General features: G+C 42.1%; 1 protein-coding gene across 1 annotated transcript in view; it reads right to left on the reverse strand.

Annotated features, from left to right (window-relative positions):
- Positions 1-17584: 17584 nt before the first annotated feature.
- The window catches only part of SUGCT (succinyl-CoA:glutarate-CoA transferase), an 861197-nt gene continuing 857731 nt past the window's right edge, over positions 17585-21050 (reverse strand). The window contains exon 16 of the transcript XR_011566121.1: positions 17585-17725. The gene's annotated coding sequence lies outside the window, so the exon portion shown is untranslated. The remainder of the gene's footprint in view (positions 17726-21050) is intronic.

Consider the following 21050-nt stretch of genomic DNA (forward strand, 5'->3'; position numbering starts at 1 on the left):
TTCTCTTCAGAGATCATCACCTGCAGCCTGGCAGTCACATCTCCAAGTCCTCTCAGTAGCCTGGAAGAACCTGGAACCCACCGAGAGAGGTGGGGCCTCTTTTACAGTCTTCAGATCCATTTTATTAACGCATTTAATGGTTTTCCAGTGTGGACATCACGTGAGTTGACTGAAAAGTAAAATGCCCTTTCTCACTTCTTAAATTTGACATGAGACTGAGGGGATGGTGATGAATGAATTAATAAAAATATCTAAATTTGATGTTTGTTTTTTGTTTTCAAGTAGCTACTATACATGATGATCGAACTTTTATTGAGTCACCAGAAGTTCCACCAGAATGTTTACCATTCCAAATCAATCCATTCACCACATCCTCCACCCCACCCCAACACACACACACAAATGTACTCATATTTACCACTTACAATTTTTTAAAAAATAATTAGGTTCACATGTAGTTGGAAAAATTCACAGAACGATCCCATGTACTCTTCATCCAGTTTGCCTCAATGTCTTCATTTTATGTAACTATATTTCAGTATTAAAACCAGGAAACTGCATTAGCACAATGTTATTATGTACACTTTAAAAAAAAAATCTGCTTCTCTAGGCAAAGCCTCCTTCTCAGAAGCCACTGATTTTCACCAAATCAACATCAAGTCACAACAGCCCTCCTGTGTGAGCACAGGTTAGTGGATTCAGTCAAATGTTTTGGTTTGTCTGAGTTGAATTATTTAAAATTTGGTTCCACAAATTTTACAGATCAGCGATTTGGTTATGGTTTGAGGGGGCAATTTATCACTGCCCATCTGGATCACTCCATCTCAGCTGTGGGGGCTCAAACCTGGCTGTACTTGGCTCAGGTGAGGGCAGCATGAGGGTAGGGTGTGGGGTCTTCTGAAAGCTCCCTTGGCCCCACGCAAGTTCACTGCCTCAACCAAGAAGACTCAGAGAACTGGGAGTTGGACCCCTGAGCTTCTCAGGCACAACTCCCTCTGTGATGTGCTGTCTCCTTAGGTTGCCTCCATCATGGCTGCTTCAAGGAGTGTATACTTCTTACCTATCAGCTCAGAGCTCCCAACACATGTGGGAGAGACTAAGAGAGAGAGAAACAGACACTACAAGCTCTTTATGGCCCAGCCTCAGAAGGCACGTAGCCTCAAGTCCACAATATTTTATTTATCGGGGTAGTTACCAAAAGGCACAGTTTCAAAGACAGTGGATTTAAACCCCACCTTTTGTGGAAAAGTTGCAAAGTTTGGGAAGAGTGTGTGAGACAAGAAATATTGCTGTGAGAGATTGGGAAGATAAACCAGTGGAAAAAACTGAAGGAATGGTTCTCTTTTTTTTCAAAGCTGCTAAAATACATCATGATCAAAATTTTAGTAAGCAGCCCTTTGAAATTCTGTCAGAATATTTGCACTCCTACATTAGCACACCACCACAGCCACACACACATACACTCGTGAAGTCACACATCTGCACATGTGTACAGACAAAGTTCGATGATTTCAGAGCAGATGGAGACCAAGAAGCCACAGCATTGAGTGTGCTCAGTCCAGACAAATGATATTTATATACACATCCAAATTTGAAGAGAAAATTCATTTCTTTAAGTTTCAAACACTGTGATAGATATACAGCAAAAATAAAAACTTTGATCACCTAGAGGTTTGAGATGGGGGAGGTGGGAGGGAGGTTCAAGAGGGAGGAGACATGTATACTCACAGCTGATTCATGCTGTTGTACAACAGAAACAAACACAATATTGTAAAGCAATTATACTACAATTAAAAATAAATTAAAAAAATAAAAACTTGTCTCAAAGTTCTAAAATAATACATGCATATGTACACCTATGCACCCATAGACATCACTTTTTTCTTTATAAATTACTGTTTTTTATTTCTGTCCTCACCCAAAGCGTCCTCTCAGAAGTCAAAGTTGAGTAACTGACTGTCCATGAATCCAGCATCGAGACACTATCATCCCCTGATGGAAGCCCAGACTGGTAGGTTCAGCCAAATTGTTTTTGGTTTTGTCTATGAATGGGATTGTGGATCCCAAGAGGAGGAACTGAAATCATCAAACTAATTTCACATCATGTACTAAGAAGAACACAGTACCACATGAAGGAGCTGAGTGATTAGTTTACCAAGCCGTCCAGCCCTATGTAAATGACCTGTGATAAATGGCTGGTCAGCCAAAGGAGCAGAAATCATGCAGTATTTCCGTAGTTTGAAGTGAAATGCCATTTGTGTTTATCATTGTTCTAAAACAGCACAGTCAATTGCGTGGGACAAAACTTTCTGCAATCACAGAAGTGACTTTTTAGTTAAAAAAAAAAAATCCCAGTATAAGATGTTATCAGACATTCTTTACTTGGACTACCGATGGTAGCTTGCAGATGGCCTTAGTGTGCTGGCAGCCACGTAATTCACACAGATATGTAGAAGCTTTCTGAATGTGGAAATACTTAAACAAGGTCAAGTTCTTTTGCCTTTTATTTAGAATTTTTGTCATAGATCCTGAGAGTCCAAAAGTACACCTATAGCTTGATCAGGATACATTTCCTGATTTTTAATACTTTTGCCTTATTTCATTTTTATTTTAATTTCTCTGGGTATAAGATTAGTGTAATTGAATAGACAATCTTCTTACCTAAAACCTGTATAAATCTTAGCATAACCCTGCCTAGAGAGAATTGAAGTAATCACAATGTAAATGAGGCATTTGGATAGACTCATGCTTCTTACAAGTCATGATTATCTAATGAATTTATCATCAAAGTCCCTGGATTGATGTCATTTATCATTTTTTAAGTACTTGCTACATGCAGGTGCCATGCTGAGAACGTTAGGTTACACTGCCTCTTTGATAATGATAAATTTCAAATAATAATAGCAGCTGTGCATATATTATTATTCCCATTCTACAGGTAAGGAATTCGCAGCTCCTGAAGACTGAAGAGCTTGACCAGGGCCACAGAGTCATGGAACAGGGTCAAACCGCTGCCCTAAGTCAGGCTAATGCCCTCCCCTTTACAGAGACTAAAAAACAACACAGAAAGGTAATAAGGAACTTTTGAGGTGATGGGAAGAAACACGGTGGAGTGTGAGCTCAGCAAGTCTGGACCCTCAAGAGGAGTGTAAGTAAACACTTACGAGTGAGGGAAAGTTCACTGGAGCTAATGCAGGAGGGTCCCTAGGCCCTGGAAAGAGGCTGGTTCCGGGAAATTTCCACACTTGAGAAGCTGGGGAATCATTATTTTTCCAGCTGAATGGCAAATAACTACGGTTCTAACTGTCTTGATTTGGCCTCGCCGGTTATTGGTTGACCTGGGGCTGCACTCAAGAAAGAGACCAGAGTGAAGTATGAAGGAAAGCAGGGAAAGAACATAAAACATAATTGATGAAAGGAACTGGGTGTAATGCAGGGAAGAGACAGTAGCTCTGAAGTCACGTTGTAAAGAACAAAACTAGCTGATCTGAGGTTGGAAAGAGCAGAAATTCTCCCACCGATGCAATTCCCAGCGACTTGCATTTGTGTACACAAGTGTACGTCTGTGAGTCTGAGTCTCCGTGGTTGGATATATGTGGGTGGGTCTGGAGCAGTTCCCGTAACCTGTCCAAGTTTAACTGTGACTGGGGGGTGGGACCACTTACTCTGCTTCCTGTCCCACGGGGTTACAATTCACTCACTTTCCTCACCTCTCATTTTATCTTATCTAGTTTGCTCCAGATCCTCTAACACAGTGCTTTTCAAACTTTAACATGCTTATGAATCACATGGGGAAGATTGTGAAAGTGCAGATTCTTCTTTAGTAACCCCAGGGTGAGGTCTAAGTCTCTGTATTTCTCACAAGACCCTGGGGGTTGTGGCAGCCCCCACGGGGGAACCACACTTTGAGTCATGGGGTTCTAAACCATAAAGTTGTCTTAGCACAGGAAAACGAGGATGGTAACTGTCTCAAGAAAACAGCCTTCTCTCTGTCTTCCCACTCTTGCTGGGTCATTACACACTGTTTTCTGTAGGTTCTAATTTGTGGTGAAGGCAGAAGAAAGGATGGACAGTAGGTACCACAGTCCTAGGCTCTTCCCGAGGCTGCTTTCTCTCTATTCTTCTCTCTCTGTCTGAGCCCATCTGGATGGCTGGCTTTCCTTAATCTCCAGAGGGAATTCCTCCCCAACAGCTGCTTCCTCCTCCTGCATCTCAACCAGTGCTCTTACAGAACAGTTAGATTCTAGAGCTTGGAATGGAGCATGAGAAATCAGCTGAGCCCAACCTTCCACCCTCAGCTGGGGGATGTCTAAACCATCCAAAGAGAGAGAGATGCCTATTTTTCACCCCCAAACCACCATCTTTCTTTCTTTTTCCTCTTCTTCTTATCCATTCATATTTTCAAACATCAGCATGCACCTGGTTCAGTTGGAGACTCAGTCATCAAGATCACATTTGGATTAATTTGGTTCCAGGTCAAACACTCCAACTTCGCACTTTTGTCCCATGATTTCCTAATGCTCATGAATGACACATCGTTTTATTTTTCCTTTTGTTTTTCTCTTTCAACTAATTTATTTAATGGGTCCAAAATGGGTGATTAGACCATAAAAACATGTGGTATCCTAATTGGATTTTGAAAATGTGTAAACATGGCCCTCCAGTGGCCTTCTATTACCATCTGGACTAAAGAGAAACTTCTGACCATTGATTCCAACTCCCCTCCACCTGCCCCACCTCAGTGCCCCTCTCACATGTTCTTTCTCTCCAGGGTTTCTCTGCTCCAGTGAAGCTGGGCTTCTGATTTTTCAGAATCCATTTCTCAATTTCTGCCTCAAGGCCTCTGCCTGAACACAGATGAGGAGATAGTTTCTACTTTCCATTCTTGACACCTTTCAGAAGTGTTTTCAGATTTCAGCTCAAGGTTGGTACCTCTAGAAATATTTCCAAAATTAACCCCATCCACTCATTAGTCCTCTGTGATCTCCTAGTCCACTTCAGTGTATTCTGATTGTTTTAGCAAAATTTGTGTTTTCAGTCAGGTCAGTCACTCAGTTGTGTCCGACTCTCTGCGACCCCATAAACTGCAGCATGCCAGGCCTCCCTGTCCATCACCAACTCCTGTAGTTCACCCAAACTCATGTCCATTGAGTCGGTGATACCATCCAACCATCTCATCCTCTGTCATCCCCTTCTCCTCCTGCCCTCAATCTTTCCCAGCATCAGGGTCTTTTCAAATGAGTCAGCCAAAGTATTGGAGTTTCAGCTTCAGCATCAGTCCTAACAATGAACACCCAGGACTGATCTCCTTTAGGATGGACTTGTTGAATCTCCATGCAGTTCAAGGGACTCTCAAGAGTCTTTTCCAACACCACAGTTAAAAAGCATCAATTCTTTGGTGCTCAGCTTTCTTTATAGTCCAACTCTCACATCCATACATGACTACTGGAAAAACCATAGCCTTGACTAGATAAACCTTTGTTGACAAAGCTATGTCTCTGGTTTTTAATATGTTGTCTAGGTTGGTCATAACTTTCCTTCCAAGGAGTTAGCGTCTTTTAATTTCATGGCTGCAATCACCATCTGCAGTGATTTTGGAGCCCCCAAAAATAAAGTCATCCACTGTTTCCACTTTTACTCATGTATATTTATGTAGCTTGTTGAGTCAGTAACAAAAGCTAACTGCAGGCTTCTTATATGCTGGGTTCTAATCCAGGTACTGGGATCATAGTGAACGAACAGGCAAGATTCTTAATATCAAGGAATTTACCTTCAAATTTGCAAAGATGGAGAATGAACTGAAAACAAATAAGTAAACAATAATTTCAGAAGGTGAAAAGTCCTTGCTATTAGGCGCTATAAGGAGATCAGACAGGAAGTCAGCTTACTTTTGATTTGAACTCTCTGAACTTAAAAAAAAAAAAAAGCCTTTCACATACTGAGCAAACACTGGCAGACACACTTTATTTAGATATACACGTTAAAATTTGTATGTGAATAAAACATGTTGGACTAGGTCTCAAGGGAAGGTTCTTCATGAGGTTATTCAGGCCTGGGGAATGTCACTAAGAAGACTAACCACTGATTTCATTGGTAAGAATACCATAGTTTTCAGTGTAGCCCAGAGTTTCACAAACTTGAATTTCTCATTAGTTTCCCAAACTTTAACTGGATTTATCTGGGGTACTTGTTAATACTCCAGATGATTCTGCTGCAACTGACTTTTTAGGACCACATAATTAAACACTGTGCTATAACAGTTTAATTGATAACTATCAAGACACTGTCTTGCCTGGAGAATCCCAGGGATGGGGAGCCTGGTGGACTGCCATCTCTGAGGTCGCACAGAGTTGGACACGACTGAAGCGACTTAGCAGCAGCAGCATCAAGACACCTGAGATGGACCGATGGATGGGCAGAAGGATGGAGGAAGAATGGATACACAGATGGCCCAGAGGTCTTTAGGCTCTAAGTTAGTAGCTGAATTCACCGACTTCCCTGGTGGCTCAGATGGTAAAGCATCTGTCTACAATGCGGGAGACCTGGGTTTGATCCCTGGGTGGGGAAGATCCCCTGGAGAAGGAAATGGCAATCCACTCTAGTACTATTACCTGGAAAATCCCATAGACAGAGGAGCCTAGTAGGCTACAGTCTATGAGGCCGCAAAGAGTCGGACACAACTGAACGACTTCACTTACACTTTCACAAGAGAATTCTAAACAAGTGGTATGTGATACAATGTATACTCCATGACTCAATCTTGATCTGTCCTGTGGCTCATTGCCTGTGATCTGGGAAACTGAGCTCAACTCGGTCTCCTTCCTCTAATGTTCATGAAGAAAAAGCTCATTCTTTAAGCCCTACATATAAAAGTTATTTCAAGACTGGTGAAAACAGGCTGTATGAAATATAATCTTTCATTCAATTGTCCCTCACTTACCACAGAACTTGCATTTTTTGGAACCGCATTTCCTCTCATAAAAGTCACTTTTAAGTCATGTCCAATTTTGCCAGTATAACAAGATATTTAATACTATTGGAATCAGAGGTATCTTTCTATTCTGACAAGACCCATAAGACGTCATCATACATGAGGACCAGACACTACCCTTTAGGGTGTCTGAAAAGCAGCAGGATGGTCCCACTGCCATCAAGCACTATCCAACCAGGCCCTCCCTCCCCTGCTAGAGAAGAGAGCTTAGTCAGGGCCATGTGGGAAATTCAGTACCCTGGTACCAGTCTACTCTCAAGGAGCCAAGAAGAATGTGTTTCCTCTTCCAAAACACAGTGAGGGGGCTCCAGAAGAATCATTTGTAATGAGTGGAATACTTGCATTAAAGGGAAGTTGGCATCTCATTCTTTAATTGGAGGTCTTCTGAACTCCCAAAGTTGTCAGACCCTCCCTAGGATGTTTCCCTAGAGGGGTGAATGCCAGAGTTCTTAGAACAGCTTGATGCGTTAGCCCTGAGGTGTGGCAAAGCTTGTAGGAATACGCAACCTGTGACCTTCATTCAGTCTAGAAATTTCTGAAGGTATGAGTATCAGAACTTGGAGGGACTATGATAGAAATATCTGGGAAGGGCAGGACGATCTCTAGCCTACCTAGTTTTCTTCCATGCTTGAATGATGTGAAAGAGGACCCCAGCCTTTCACTGGCTCCACCTATGGGAGCCAGATATTAGTGGAGGAGCTGGATGCTGGAGCCAGGGGATTCCTTCAGGAGCCACCAAGTCAGGGTCTGGGATGTGCACAGAGAACTAATGGCAGATGAGGCTGAATTGGGGAGGGTGGGGAAACTTAAAAATCCCCATAGAACACCTATGGGGAAACACCAAGTAGTAGGTGGAATCAGGAAAAATCAGAACAAAGTCCAGAGGTACCTCCCTTCCAGAAGCAAGTAGACAGTTAAGGAAGGCTTCTAAAGTCCCCTAGCTCTCCTCCAGGCTCCCAAGTAGTGAGGTCTAGAGGAGGAACAGGACAGCATTGATCCAGAGCCAGATCTTGGCCCCAATCCTCTTTCTAAACAGTCAGAGTCACAGCACTAGCTGTAAATTGGATATGCAATTAAGGGTTTAAATTAAGCCACACTAAGTTTTAATTACCAAATGTGACCAGGAAGTTATGGAATACACCCAAGATTTTGTTAAGGGAGGAGAAAATAGTGGCTTCTACATAGCACAATTGAACATAGAGATTTAAAAAAAAAATACATACAGCTATTTCAGTTTTCTTTGGCTTTTCAGTTGTAGTTCCTTCAAGACCCCATTGTCATAGAGGTTTTTACTGAAAGGAATTTTCATGCTCTCTTGGTCAAATAATCCAAGAATGTTAATTTCCCTTTTCTTTTCCTTACTTTTTGCATAGTTCTGGGATTGCATAATGTAGTTTCACTCATTGATCACCCCATATTAAATCTTTCCCTAAAAGTTCAAAGTCAAGTATTTGGTCATTTGCAAGAGAATCTATCTGGCAATGAAGGCTAGGTCTCCAGAGTGAAGGGATTAGATGACATGCCAAAGCATTGCATCTGGTTCCCTGGGTGACAGCCTAAGGCGTGCACATAGCAGGAAGGATGCTTCAGCCAGACTTAAAGCAGCGCATGAGCCTCCATTCTGAGCACATGCTTGAGTTGACCTCTGTTTATATTTAGTCACTCTTGTATATACGCAGCTTTATTCTGGATTAAGGGGGCCTTCACTTGATGTAAAATACTTTTAGAAAACCCTTTTTCAATGAGGGCAATCTCTAGTGATCAGACCAGATTGCACAGACCAATCAGTAGAATAACAGTAAGTCTGGTTAGTGCACAACTCGAGACAGGAGCCTCCCCGCCTTTATTTTTATGTGATGGCTCTTGCACCAAAATCTATTATTTTGTCACCAAAGTTAAAATGGAAAAGTAAATACGTTTGAAAATGAAATAGTGTTTGTTTTTCTGCTCTTTAAGCCTAAATTATGAATCTCTAAGCCTAATATTTTTCCAGATCAGTAAAATAATTTTTTTTTCCAGGAGCCTTCCTAAGGCCCTTCTTCTTTAAATTTATGGCAACAGTCTAACAAATTAATAAAGATTCATGTTAGAATGGATCCCTTCACTCCAGTGGATGACTATGTAACTTTCAGAAGTCATTCCACAATCTTAAAATAGTCATTCTTCAAACAGCCAAGATAATCAATAAATACCATTCCATGTGATCATTCCTATGACTGCCAAACTATGAAATCTTAAAATCTAGGGGGGAAAAAAATTAAAGAGGAAGAAACGTAAATACCCAGGATAAGACCAGAAATTTGGAAGCAGGAGATTTTCAGTAGGCTGGTCAGATTGTACATCAGTCAGTTCAGTTCAGTCTCTCAGTCGTGTCCGACTCTTTGCAATCCCATGAATCACAGCACTCCAGGCCTCCCTTACCATCACCGACTCCCGGAGTTCACTCAAACTCATGTCCATCGAGTCGGTGATGCCATCCAGCCATCTCATCCTCTGTCGTCCCCTTCTCCTCCTGCCCCCCATCCCTCCCAGCATCAGGGTCTTTTCCAATGAGTCAACTCTTCGCATAAGGTGGCCAAAGTATTGGAGTTTCAGCTTCAGCATCAGTCTAAGTCCATTCATATCTGGAAGTCTATTTCATTGACTTAAGCCTAGAATCAAAGACCTACCATCATCCCCTTGAGAATCTGAAACCTGAAACAGGCATATTTCTTTAAGTACCTTTGCAAAAGTGCTTAATTTTCCATGAGAACTCACTGCCTTGACCTGGCTCCTGGAATTCAAGAAAACGGTGGAAAGTCCAGTCCAATAAGTGAATGACTTTTAGGAACTTCAAACTTTATTGTTTCTAATGGCAACCCAATGCATTTTCCATTGTAAAAAAAAGTGGGCAGGGTGGAAAGAGTATTTCGCGCTCAAGTAGCTCTTTCTAAGCAGAGAATGAGAGCGTGCAGCCCTCTTTACCCCGGTGAGAGCCTCACATTCTATATCTTGTTGGTTCAGAGCATCTTTGTTTCGAGTCCAGCCCCTGGTTGAGGGTCAGCTAACGAAAGACAGAATGAGGTTCAAATTCTTTAATTAGTTTTGTCAGTGATTCTCTGTGGTTGGCAATAAAAGAAATACTTTCTGGGAGATCAAGTTCTCACACTGGAACTTTGGATAGGATAAAGCACTTTGAAAGGCCAAGATCATTTTCAGCCCATTGTTCTAGCCTGTCTCTGAACTGGGATTTTTGCTAAAGAGCTTTGCAGCCAAAATTTTTATGTCATCCCCACAATCATGATACCAATAAGAATCTCTCTTTCAGACATTAATGCACAGAGACCTGCCATCTTAGAAGGACTTCATGAAACATTGAGCCAGTTGAGAGAAAAACAATTTTTTGTTTGGGAATGTTGTGAATGAGCAGTCTGGGATACAGATTCCCTAAAATGCTCAGAAGTCAAATCCTCCAAAGCAAGAGTGCTTACAGCAAGATGAGAGCGGCTCATTGAGGATGCTGATACTCGTTTAGAAGTCAATGTTGGAGGAGGAGGAAAAAAGAAAAAAAAAAAAACTTTCAAAGAAGCATCTTTGGAATGACCATGCCCTTTCATAGCAGAAATTTCTATTCTCTAAACTCCATGTAGGTCCTCTACAACTGACCACATACTTTGATACAAAAGCAATAAATAACCTTAAAACTATGTAACTTCATTGATATGGCCATGTCCTGAGATGGAAATTCTTCATATGGCATAGGATAAAAACAGGATTCCAGTTTTATCTCAAAAATGGGACATTGCAAATTCGGGCAAAACCCACAAAGGAGAAGTGACCATGTCTTTCCGGCTTATGGAGCAGCTGGAGCTTGTCTGGAAGGAACCACACCCGCTGCCTCCTCACTGAGTCATCGCCCGCCTCCCTCCTTAGGGAATACCCACTTCACTTCCTGACCGGGAGAAGGTTTCATACAGAGGCACCTCTTCTCTGCCCTCTGCTCTACCCTCTACATGGAGGTATGGGGCAGGGAAAAGGTGTCCAGTTTTAGGGTGATAATTAATTTCATTAATGTCTCTCTTGGGCAATCTGACTTTCCTCTAGAGGCCTCTAGCTAACGTTCACATTACACATTCACTTAAGGGGGAAGTGTTTACTTTCTAAAGGTTACCTCCTTTGAACTTGACTGTCTAGGGGATAAAAGATAATTCCTGGACTGAAAAAAAAAAAAAAGGTACAAATGAACTTTGAAAAGAAGTAGAGTCAATAGAGTTACAGATGTAGAAATAAACTTATAGTTACCAGGGGATATAGAGTGGGAGGAATAAGTTGGGAGATAGGACTGACATATACACCCTTCAGTATATAAAATAGATAAAAAAAAAAAAAAAAACTACTGTATATCACAAGGAACTCTACTCAATACTCTGTAATGACCTGTATGGGAAAAGAATCTAAAAAAGAGTGGATATGTATACGTGTAACTGATTTACTTTGCTGTACAGCAGAAACTAACACAACATTGTAAATCAACTATACTCCAATAGAAAAAAAAAATTCCTTAGGAATATCATTTCTCTGATTTGAGGCGCCAGATGACTCAAAACCATCTTGGGACCATATCATGCTCACCAAATGAGAAATTCAAACATCAAGGCAGAAAACAAGATCAGAGAGAACACAGAGAACAAACGCATTTGTTTACCACTTTTGGAGAAAATGTTCATCAATTTCTGTTTCTCCCACTGGAGATATGTGTTTTATGGGACCGTCAAGGCCAAGTCTGCTGATGTCACACACATCTTGTCATGTGTAAGTCCTATTCCCAGCCTGCCATATCTTGGAGCTTTCTTTCCAGTGGAAGATAGCTCAGCCTCCGTACCCTGTTGCCAAATCGAATCTTGGAGACAGAGTTTTGGGTGAAGTAGAAACGAATTATTATTCATTTTATTATTGAAGTGAAGTGAAAGTCACTCATTCGTGTCAGACTCTGCGGCTCCATGGACTGTAGAATTCCAGGCTCCTCTGTCAGTGGAATTTTTCCAGGCAAGAATACTGGAGCGGGTTGCCATTTCCTCCTCCAGGGAATCTTCCAGACCCAGGGATTGAACCCGGGTCTCTTGAATTGCAGGCAGATTCTTTACCATCTGAGCCACCAGGGAACTCCAATAATATTAACTCTATTTTATTATTAGTTAATATTATTTTTTATAAAAGAATTATTATTATTGCTTTGCCAGGCAAAGAGGGACACAGTGGTCTCCCACTCCCAAAAACTCTGTGTCCCAACCCAGTGGAGTCTGGGGAGGAATTTTATGGCAAGGTTCAAGGTGGGGTTGCTGATAAGATTAGAGTATATGCAGGGCCTGCCCTCCTTTAATCTCACCTTCTGTAATCTTCCTAATGAGCTTCTCTAGTTCCTTTAGTCTGGCCTCAGGAGTTCTTCTCTGGTGTGGAGAATGCTGACATCTTCCATTTGTTTGATTTTTACTCCGCAGCATGTGGAATCTTCTTGGACCAGGAATTGAACCCATATCGCCTGCCTTGGCAGGCGGATTCTTAACCACTGTGCCACTGGGGAAGTCCCATTTGTTGGGTTTTTAATTCTGTAAAAGGGCTTAAAGGTCTTGTTATGAGTAATCCTTGAGGTGGAACCAGGACCCTGCCCCTGGGCTGTACTATTGTTTCTTTGCTACTCCTCCCAGGACGCTGCATGATCTTCCCTTCCTGGATTAGCAACTGTTCTAATCCTCCTTTTGGAACTCAGGGAAGGTCATGGAGGCTAAGCAGAAAGGTTCCCCAAGTCCAGGAGCCCCTACTGGGTCCTGCTCAGTTTCAAGATCAAGCACTTGATTTATACTCAGAAGCGCATTGAGATGCAAGTGATTTCTTTTCACAAGGGCAATGCACTACACACATAACTTGTGAAATACTCAACTGCATGGTGACTTTCTGTGTTATTATCTGGCTCTTAATTCAATACAATGGGCAAACATCCCCAGAGGGCAGGGAAGATGAACTTGCAGCTCACTGATGTGCTCTGACAGCTACCCTCTTCCACGGCCTGTCCGCTGGGCATCTCGTTATATCCGCAATGGTTACTTTCTGAACCTAGTGGTATTTGTGACTTTGCCCATGATGTCACCCATTACTGATGTCTGCACATCAGGCCAGCCTCTTGGCTGCAACAATTACCTCCCTGTGCCCTAGTTCTGCAGCAGGGTTTGAAGTTTTCGTGCTGGGTCTTTTAAATTATTTCTTCTGCCCACCCTGCTTCAGATTGCTCAAAAAAAAAGAAAAAAAAAAAAATAGCAAAGAACAGTAAGCCTGTCTTAAATTTGCCAAAAGACATTGTCTGGGACTTTTCAGAAGCCACATTCAATTTATGAATAAATGAAATGGATCTTCTCGACCAACCATGACAATAAGCACTGGCCTACATATTCAGAGCCTGAAAGAAGTTGAGGCAATGGGCCTAATGAGAAGCAGTCAGCGAATCTAATGAGAATCAGACAGAAGGCCTAATGAGACATTTAACATGCTCTGCCTCTCCCTCCTCTTTTGTTCAGTTTTCATGGGAATCTGTGTTTGGGGAGTTCAGTTGCACTGGCTACAAGCAGATACATATGGCCCTAGTGGGGTGATCCAGGAAACAATAGAAAGGCATGAAGATGGCCAGGGCTGGGGGGAGGGTGAACTTGGAAAATGTACCCACAGACCATGATAATGTGGCAAGGTGGGAGTTTTGGGGTTTAAAAAAATTTTTTTTCTACTTATATTTTAATTGTATGTATACCTTTTCCAGAACATCATAGAGTCATTGAGCTATTGGTGATGATACAGTAAACAGGCAGAGATTTTAATCTCATTACATCACTGTTTGGAGGGAAACAGAGATAAGAAAAGCATGCAGGGCTGTTTCTGTGGCTGGCTGTCGCCATTCAGAGAGAAATGACTGGAATGCAGGTACTGCACAAAGGAAGATGCCCAGAATAATCTCCTGATGAGGCAACACTCCTTGGAACACTAGATGTTTTCATTTGTTGACCTTGGATGGAATTGGCAGCTCCAGAGATGGCTATCAAATGAGAGGCTGGGCAGGACTGAAGGTGGGGGCGGGGGTGCAGGACTTCTGAGTTACAACTCTGCAGGTCAGTTACCTGTGCTGGCGGCACGTGAAGGAAATAAGGACACATCCATGCCACTGTTTGAAATTTTGTCTGACCTGTGGATTAAACAGTTTTGGAGTGTAGCTTGGCTTTGAAAGAATAGGCAAGATTTCTGTCTCATTATTTAGCTTGCAAGCCCAAGAAATTTGCATTGGCCCTGTTGCCTGTCTATCCCATAACAGTCTCTGTGGATACACACACTCTGTTTTATTTGCTGGCCCAAATATATGCAACTCCATCCCTCTCTCTATCTATTCCCTTACTTACAACAACACTTCTTTTGGTTATCAAGGTGCATCTGGGCCCACCTGCATCTGAAGGTAAGTCAAAGACTTGTTCTTTGGTGGCGCCACCTGGTGATCTCCTATGGAGACACAGTCTCAGCAATCAAATGACAGAATTTAGAGTCCGATTAGCCGGGGTGGGAGGGGGCGGAGCAGATGGGCACCAGCATTTATATACTTCAGGTGCTAGGCTCAGAATTCACATGTTTCAGCTTTTTTAAACCTACCAAAATTCTATGGAATAGATCATATTCTCTAAATGCTGTTTTTCCTATGGGCAGGGGACTGTGCTGGATGCTTTATACACCATGCCTTGTTTTTCCTAGTAACAACTTCATGATGTGTGAATTATGTGGTCTTTTGAGTCAAATTCCTTGGCTCTGTAATGGACTCCAGCCCCTACTTGCTGTGTGACTTTGAACAATTTACTTAACCTCTCTGTGCCTATAGTAAAAGTACACACATCATAAAGGAAGCACTTGTAAAGTGTTTTTAAAAGTGTCTGACACATATTAAGCACTCAATATATATTAACTAGTACTATTATTAATAATAGCAGCCACAGCTACTCTCAGTGCAACTAAACATTGCTGGACAAAACTCCAGCATCATGACTAATCTCATATATTTCACGTTGATAAATCAGATGGACACTCAGTAATGCCAGGCCACCCTACATGTATTTCTTTTTCATGTTCACTTTTAGATTTGCCCAAACAACTCCTTCCTATCCCTCATACATTGACATCATGATCACGCCCACCCTTGGTTGATGAGCTTGCCTCTTTATTGAGAAAACAATTAGCCAGGAGCTTTTTCATCCCTTCCCAACTGTATCTGCTGACCTACCTATCCTCCACCCTCTGTCTCTGATAAGGGTGAAGTTCCCTTTCCCATTAAATGTTAATTGTTTGGATAACACATTTGAATCTCCTGCCCTCTAGTCTCTTCAAAGACTTGGTTCCAGTCTTGCTAAATCGTCACAATTTCCCTTTGTCCTGGATCACTGCCATCAGCATACAAACACCCCTCCAGTTAACACCCATTCTCTGCTCCCCATTGTTCTAGGTAGAATGAAGAAAGAAACAACTCATTCTAGTAAGATCTCTATTTCCACCATACTCTTCAGTCTGCCTTGGTCAAGGTCACCCAAATGAGGCTGTGGGCGGCCTTGCTCTCTCCTGGCTTTACTTCTCTACAGGTTTGATGCATTTTCCCTGAGTTGCTAGGACACCAAGCCTGCTATCTTGTTTCAACTTTCCCTCTACCCGCCTCTCTTGAGGAAACTTTACATGTGAATGGGCTCACCTGAGAGTGCCTTCTTGGCCTACTACTATCTATATCTTTAACTTAGAAAATTCATTCAGATCCATCACCTTAAATATCATCTGCATAAAAGTTGAAAAGAGACCTCCCTGGACTTCTCCTGAAACTCCAGATTCAGATACCTCCTCTTGACTTGTCACTCCCATATGGGAATATACTGGTACCTCAAATTGCCACCACAATAATTTTGATACCATTCTCAAACATGGTTCTTGTCCAGTTGTTGTTGTTGTTTTAATCTGTTTTTTGGTCTTTTTTATTGGTAGGTAGCATAACTGTTGACCAGTTTGTCATGTCAAAAGCATAGGAACCTCTAGGAGGAATTTGGATACCTCTTCTCCTTTCTCAGTCTTGAAAATCTGCTCTGCCTCCATGCTTAGCTCTCTGCATGGTCATTTCCCACTGATGATTGCACAACCCCATCATTCCTTATGTGGCCACCAAAATGTGTCTCCTAAACTTTCCTAATCTCACACCACACGTCTACAATCCACTGGCCGCACAGCAGCTGCAGGCGTGCATGAAAATGTAACTCAGAGCACTTTCACCACTTCCCTTCTCAAATCCATCCAATGGCATCCTTTCACATTTTAGCCCAGTTTGCTCACCCTGGCTTTTGAAACACCACATAGCATAACATCTTTAAGAAAAATGATATGAAGTTTTTCCTTAATTCTGAGAGTTCTCCAGTAACTTTCCAATAAACTCGTTTTTTTAAAAGCCTAAGTCAAGCAGAGTTTAAGGTAGCTGCTTACAGTCAAAGGACCATAATTATATAGCATAGGGCTAGAATGGCATTTACTGTCTGGATCTTCATAGGAAAATGTTTGGGATGTGGATAAATTAAGGACCTATCAACCAGATTGCAAACTCCTTCCATCAGAGACCAATCGTGTGTGTATGTGTGAAGTATAATGAGAAATTCATAGGCACACACAGACATAATGATAGTTAAGAATTTGAGCTGCTTTGACTTTGACTTATAATTTCTCCATGAAATCTGACTTCTCCCAAAATTCAAAAACAAAACACTCCCATATTGTCCTAGAGAGGAAAAGAACTGCCAAAGTAAAGGCCTTTACTATGAGACCAGAGGACAAGTTCAACTTATCTACAAGGCACAGTGCTTAGGGCTCTTGATACTTTAAGGAGCCACAAAAGTATTTTACATTTTTTTTTTTTAATCAGAAGAAAAGCATAATATAATGATAATGAATACAACTTGTATTATGTCCAACTTTATACGAAAGCTTCCCTGACGGCTTCCCTGATGGCTTCCCTGGTGGCTCAGCTGGTAAAGAATCCACCTGCAATGTGGGAGACCTGAGTTCGATCCCTGGATTGAGAAGATTCCCCTGGAGAAGGGAATGGCTACCCACTCCAGTATTCTGGCCTGGAAAACTCCATGGACTGTATAGTTGATGGGGTCACAGAGAGTCAGACACAACTGAGCAACTTTCACTTCACTTGTACGAAAGCAGTCATAAACTGCAATTTTTATCATTTTCTGTGGAGGAAGGGGTCACTGAAAACAAAAATGCTGAAAAGGCCCCCATAAAGGTTTTACTACAGCCCTGTTCCTGGAAGCCTTGCTCTCTGCAGGAAAGACTGGAGAAGGAGGCTTTGGGATTTCTGGTCCCACTTGAATTTCACTGATTGGGGAAGGAAGGCCAAATGAAACCCAAATGGAGTGACATAGGGAAGCAAAAATAGCAGCTTTCCACTACATTTATTTTGTTTCTGTTTAACAGACACTTATCTAAAGCTCACTGGACTCAAGGCAGTATTCTAATTGCTTTGCAAGCACTAAGTCATGTAATCTACTGTCTCCTACGTAAATACCAAGTGAGTATCAAACACCTTCACTTAACCTCTGCTAGGTTACTTCCTTCTCAGGGTGGATGTTCTTCTAAGACCCAAAGGAATGCAGCACAGAATTCTGAACTTGTAACTGCAATTTAGAAGACTTGAAATAGCTGAAAAACAACAAGGAAAAAAAAATTTTAAGTTTAAGTTATAGTGCCAGGGGTTGATATACATGATGTTCATCTTGCTTAACATAAATGAAAGAAAGAAAGGGAGAAAGAGAGAAAGAAGGAGAAAGAGAAAGAAAGAAAGGAGAAAGGAGGGAGGGGCAGAGGGAGAAAGAAGTGTGAGCTGTGAGCAATGACAGAGTATCCTGTGTCTTTCAGACAGCCCCCTCACCCTTGAAGATGTCTTCCAACCTAACTTAATGAAGGCCAGTCTCCAGGCTTTCCCCAAATATGCAATCCAGTTAAAGGGATGTTGCTTCAGCAGGTCACAGGCAATAAAGCCTATCACCCTGCATTCTGTGGAGGTATGCACATAACGTGTTATAGTTGCTTTGGGTCTATATTTACATGTGCCAGTGCCCACCAGTGCTTAAATTAACTGTTACAAAAACATAAATGTGATCCTTTCGCAGTGTTTTTCTCTCAATGAATTCCTCACATAGTGAAATTTCAAGTTGAAGCATCAGATGAAGTTGTGCTAAAGAGAGATCACCTGAACTTTTGTGAAATCTGCAATAGACCAGTTTTGCTCTGGCTAAAGAATCTGATGGGAAGAAACTCTCTGTAAACCATCCCATCTCAACTGTGGATGCTCAAAAACCCAGGGGGCTTTCTAGAAGATTCTACCCAGATGAACTAAATCTTTGGAATTGTACCTGGGTATCCGTTTTTTTAGAAGTTCCATAGGTTGTGCTGATACGCAGCCAGAATTTAGAAAAATAAAGCACTGATTCCTATTTTGTAAATAAGTTCATTTGTACTTTTTTTTTTGTATTCCATATATAAGTGATATCATATGATACTTGTCTTTCTTCCTCTGATTTGCTTCACTCAGTATGGTGATCTCTAAGTCCAACCATATTGCTGCAAATGGCATTATTTAATTTTTTGTGGCTAACTAATATTCCCTTGTGTATGTGTGTGCGTGTGTACCACCTCTTCTCTGTCCATTCATCTGTCAGTGGGCATTTAGGTTGCTTCCATGTCCTTGCTTTTGTAAACAGTGTTGCAATGAATATTGCGGTACATGTATATTTTTGAATTATGACTTTTTCCAGGTATATGCCCCCAAACAGAAATAGAGTCATAGACATAGAAAACAAACCTATGGTTACCAAGGGGGAAAAGGGGGAAGAAATAAATTTGGAGGTTGCATTGACATACACTGCTATATACAAAACAGATAGCTAATAAGGACCTACTGTAGGGGCTTCCCTGGTGGCTCAGAGGATAAAGCATCTGCCTGCAATGCAGGAGACCCGGGTTCAATCCCTGGGTTGGGAAGATCCCCTGGAGAAGGAAATGGCAACCCACTCCAGTATTCTTGTCTAGAGAATCCCATGGACAGAGGAGCCTGGCAGGCTACAGTCCATGGGGTCGCAAAGAGTCGGACACGACTGAGCGGTCAATGGTAATGGTAATGGTATAACACAGGGGAAAAAAACCAAGCAAGAATAAAAAACCCACAGGTTTCATACCAAGTGAGTACTAGGACTACTAACATTTCCAGATTAGAGTCCCAGCCCTTTGAATCTATGGAGCTGTGACCTCTTCCATGTAGCCCTACATTTCTCCATCTTTATTCTGGTATGATTTTTTAATTTAAGATGATTATATACTCAGCTCAATAGTCCTAGTTTCAAAGTCTTTTGGGAATTAATTCCTCAATGAAAATCTTTCTTAGAACTGCAGAAAGGCAACTGTGAGGTCAGGGCTGGATCTCAGGGCAACTAGAAGTCCCCTTGGAGTCAGAATTGAAGGGGTCACACACCAAACACCAGTGACAGTATCACCAGAAGACAGCCTGCACCCTTGCCAGGGCAGGAAATAAAATAAGTCATGGGATCAGTGCCAAGAAAATGGGCCTGAGCAGAAAGTGAGGATGATCATTTGAGCCCAATAAAGAATTCTCGAGGACCTGCTGTATTTTAGATATTGGGCCAGGCATTGTAGGTACCATCCTACTGTCTAGGAGCTGAGAGTGTAAGGAGGAGATGTCATCAAACAATTTCAAAATTACACGGGAAGTTATGAGCAGAGTGAGAAAGGATATTTGGCCCAAGGTGATGCCTGTGGGTAGACTTCTAGAACATGCAACCTTGTGTAACCATTGAGAAGTAAATGATGGTGATGCAAGTTAGGGATGTTCAGGAAGTGGACAAAGCAAGGATCAAGGCAGATCATGATCCAGCAGAGTCAATAAACCGTATACTCTCTGGTGTGATCAAAAATTAGAAAGTTAGGCTGAAAAGGGCAAGGCCAGATGCACATGGTAGATCCACAGTGCAACATGGAGAATGGGGTTGAGTGGGGCTGGGGTTGAGCACATGGTCATAAGCGGATGAGCACAAGACCATGTGATGGGCCAGGTAAGAGATGGTGAGAGCAGGACTGGACCAGGGCTTTAGCAGTGAAGGTTGGTGTGAATGAACAGTTAAGTCCAATCAGCAGGACTGGTCGGATGTGTGGGCTGAGGGGAAAAGTGGGAGAGAGTAAATAACAAGAGTCAGACACTGGGAGAACATTGCCTTGAGGACATGGATTTTGAAATGGGTGGAGATGGGCAATCTAAGATAAAGGCTCTGAACCACATGAGGGTTAGGGGTGCCAGATTTTAGTGGGGTACCAGCCTTGCGGCTCAGGCTGGCTCAGCCGTGAGTGGTTCTGCTGAATCGGGCATCTGCACTGAGAAAGGCGGAAAGATTGCGCTTGTCTCCTTCACTTTGGTTTGTAGTTTACTCATCGCCCTGACAGTTGGGATTAGTCTTTTCCTAATTCAATTGTTTTTGTAAATCCCCATTCATCTGATGATTGATTACAGGTGGCTGTAAACTAAGAAATGATGGAGCATCGCTTAGCCTCCCTTTGCTCCTTCCCTCAGCAAACCAGAGGCCTGGAAAATCTTGGGGTTGCCTCAGGAAACATAACGCACTTTAAAAGAGGAGCTGGGGGAAGGTAGAACATTTAAATTAACCTCCAGTGGAAACCCCAACCCACTTGTTATGGTCATTCTTGGCACCAGAGGCCTCCCTTTTGGCTCAAATCCAGAAATACAAAAATGGTATAAAGTTTCAGGACAGAAAGTTGGCATGGACCCTGTGGTGATTTCCTTGTCCACTGACTCCCCTGCCTTGGAATTCTGTCTAGACTTGGCTTCAAGGCACATTCCTTCAGCTTTCAGTAGGCAGAGGTGTCTGACTCTTGCAATGTGTACATGATTTAAAAAGAACGAAGGACAGGCTCTCAACAAACCACTGCTTTCTAAAGG

Source organism: Bos indicus, chromosome 4, assembly GCF_029378745.1.
Source record: "Bos indicus isolate NIAB-ARS_2022 breed Sahiwal x Tharparkar chromosome 4, NIAB-ARS_B.indTharparkar_mat_pri_1.0, whole genome shotgun sequence".
NCBI lineage: Eukaryota > Metazoa > Chordata > Mammalia > Artiodactyla > Bovidae > Bos > Bos indicus.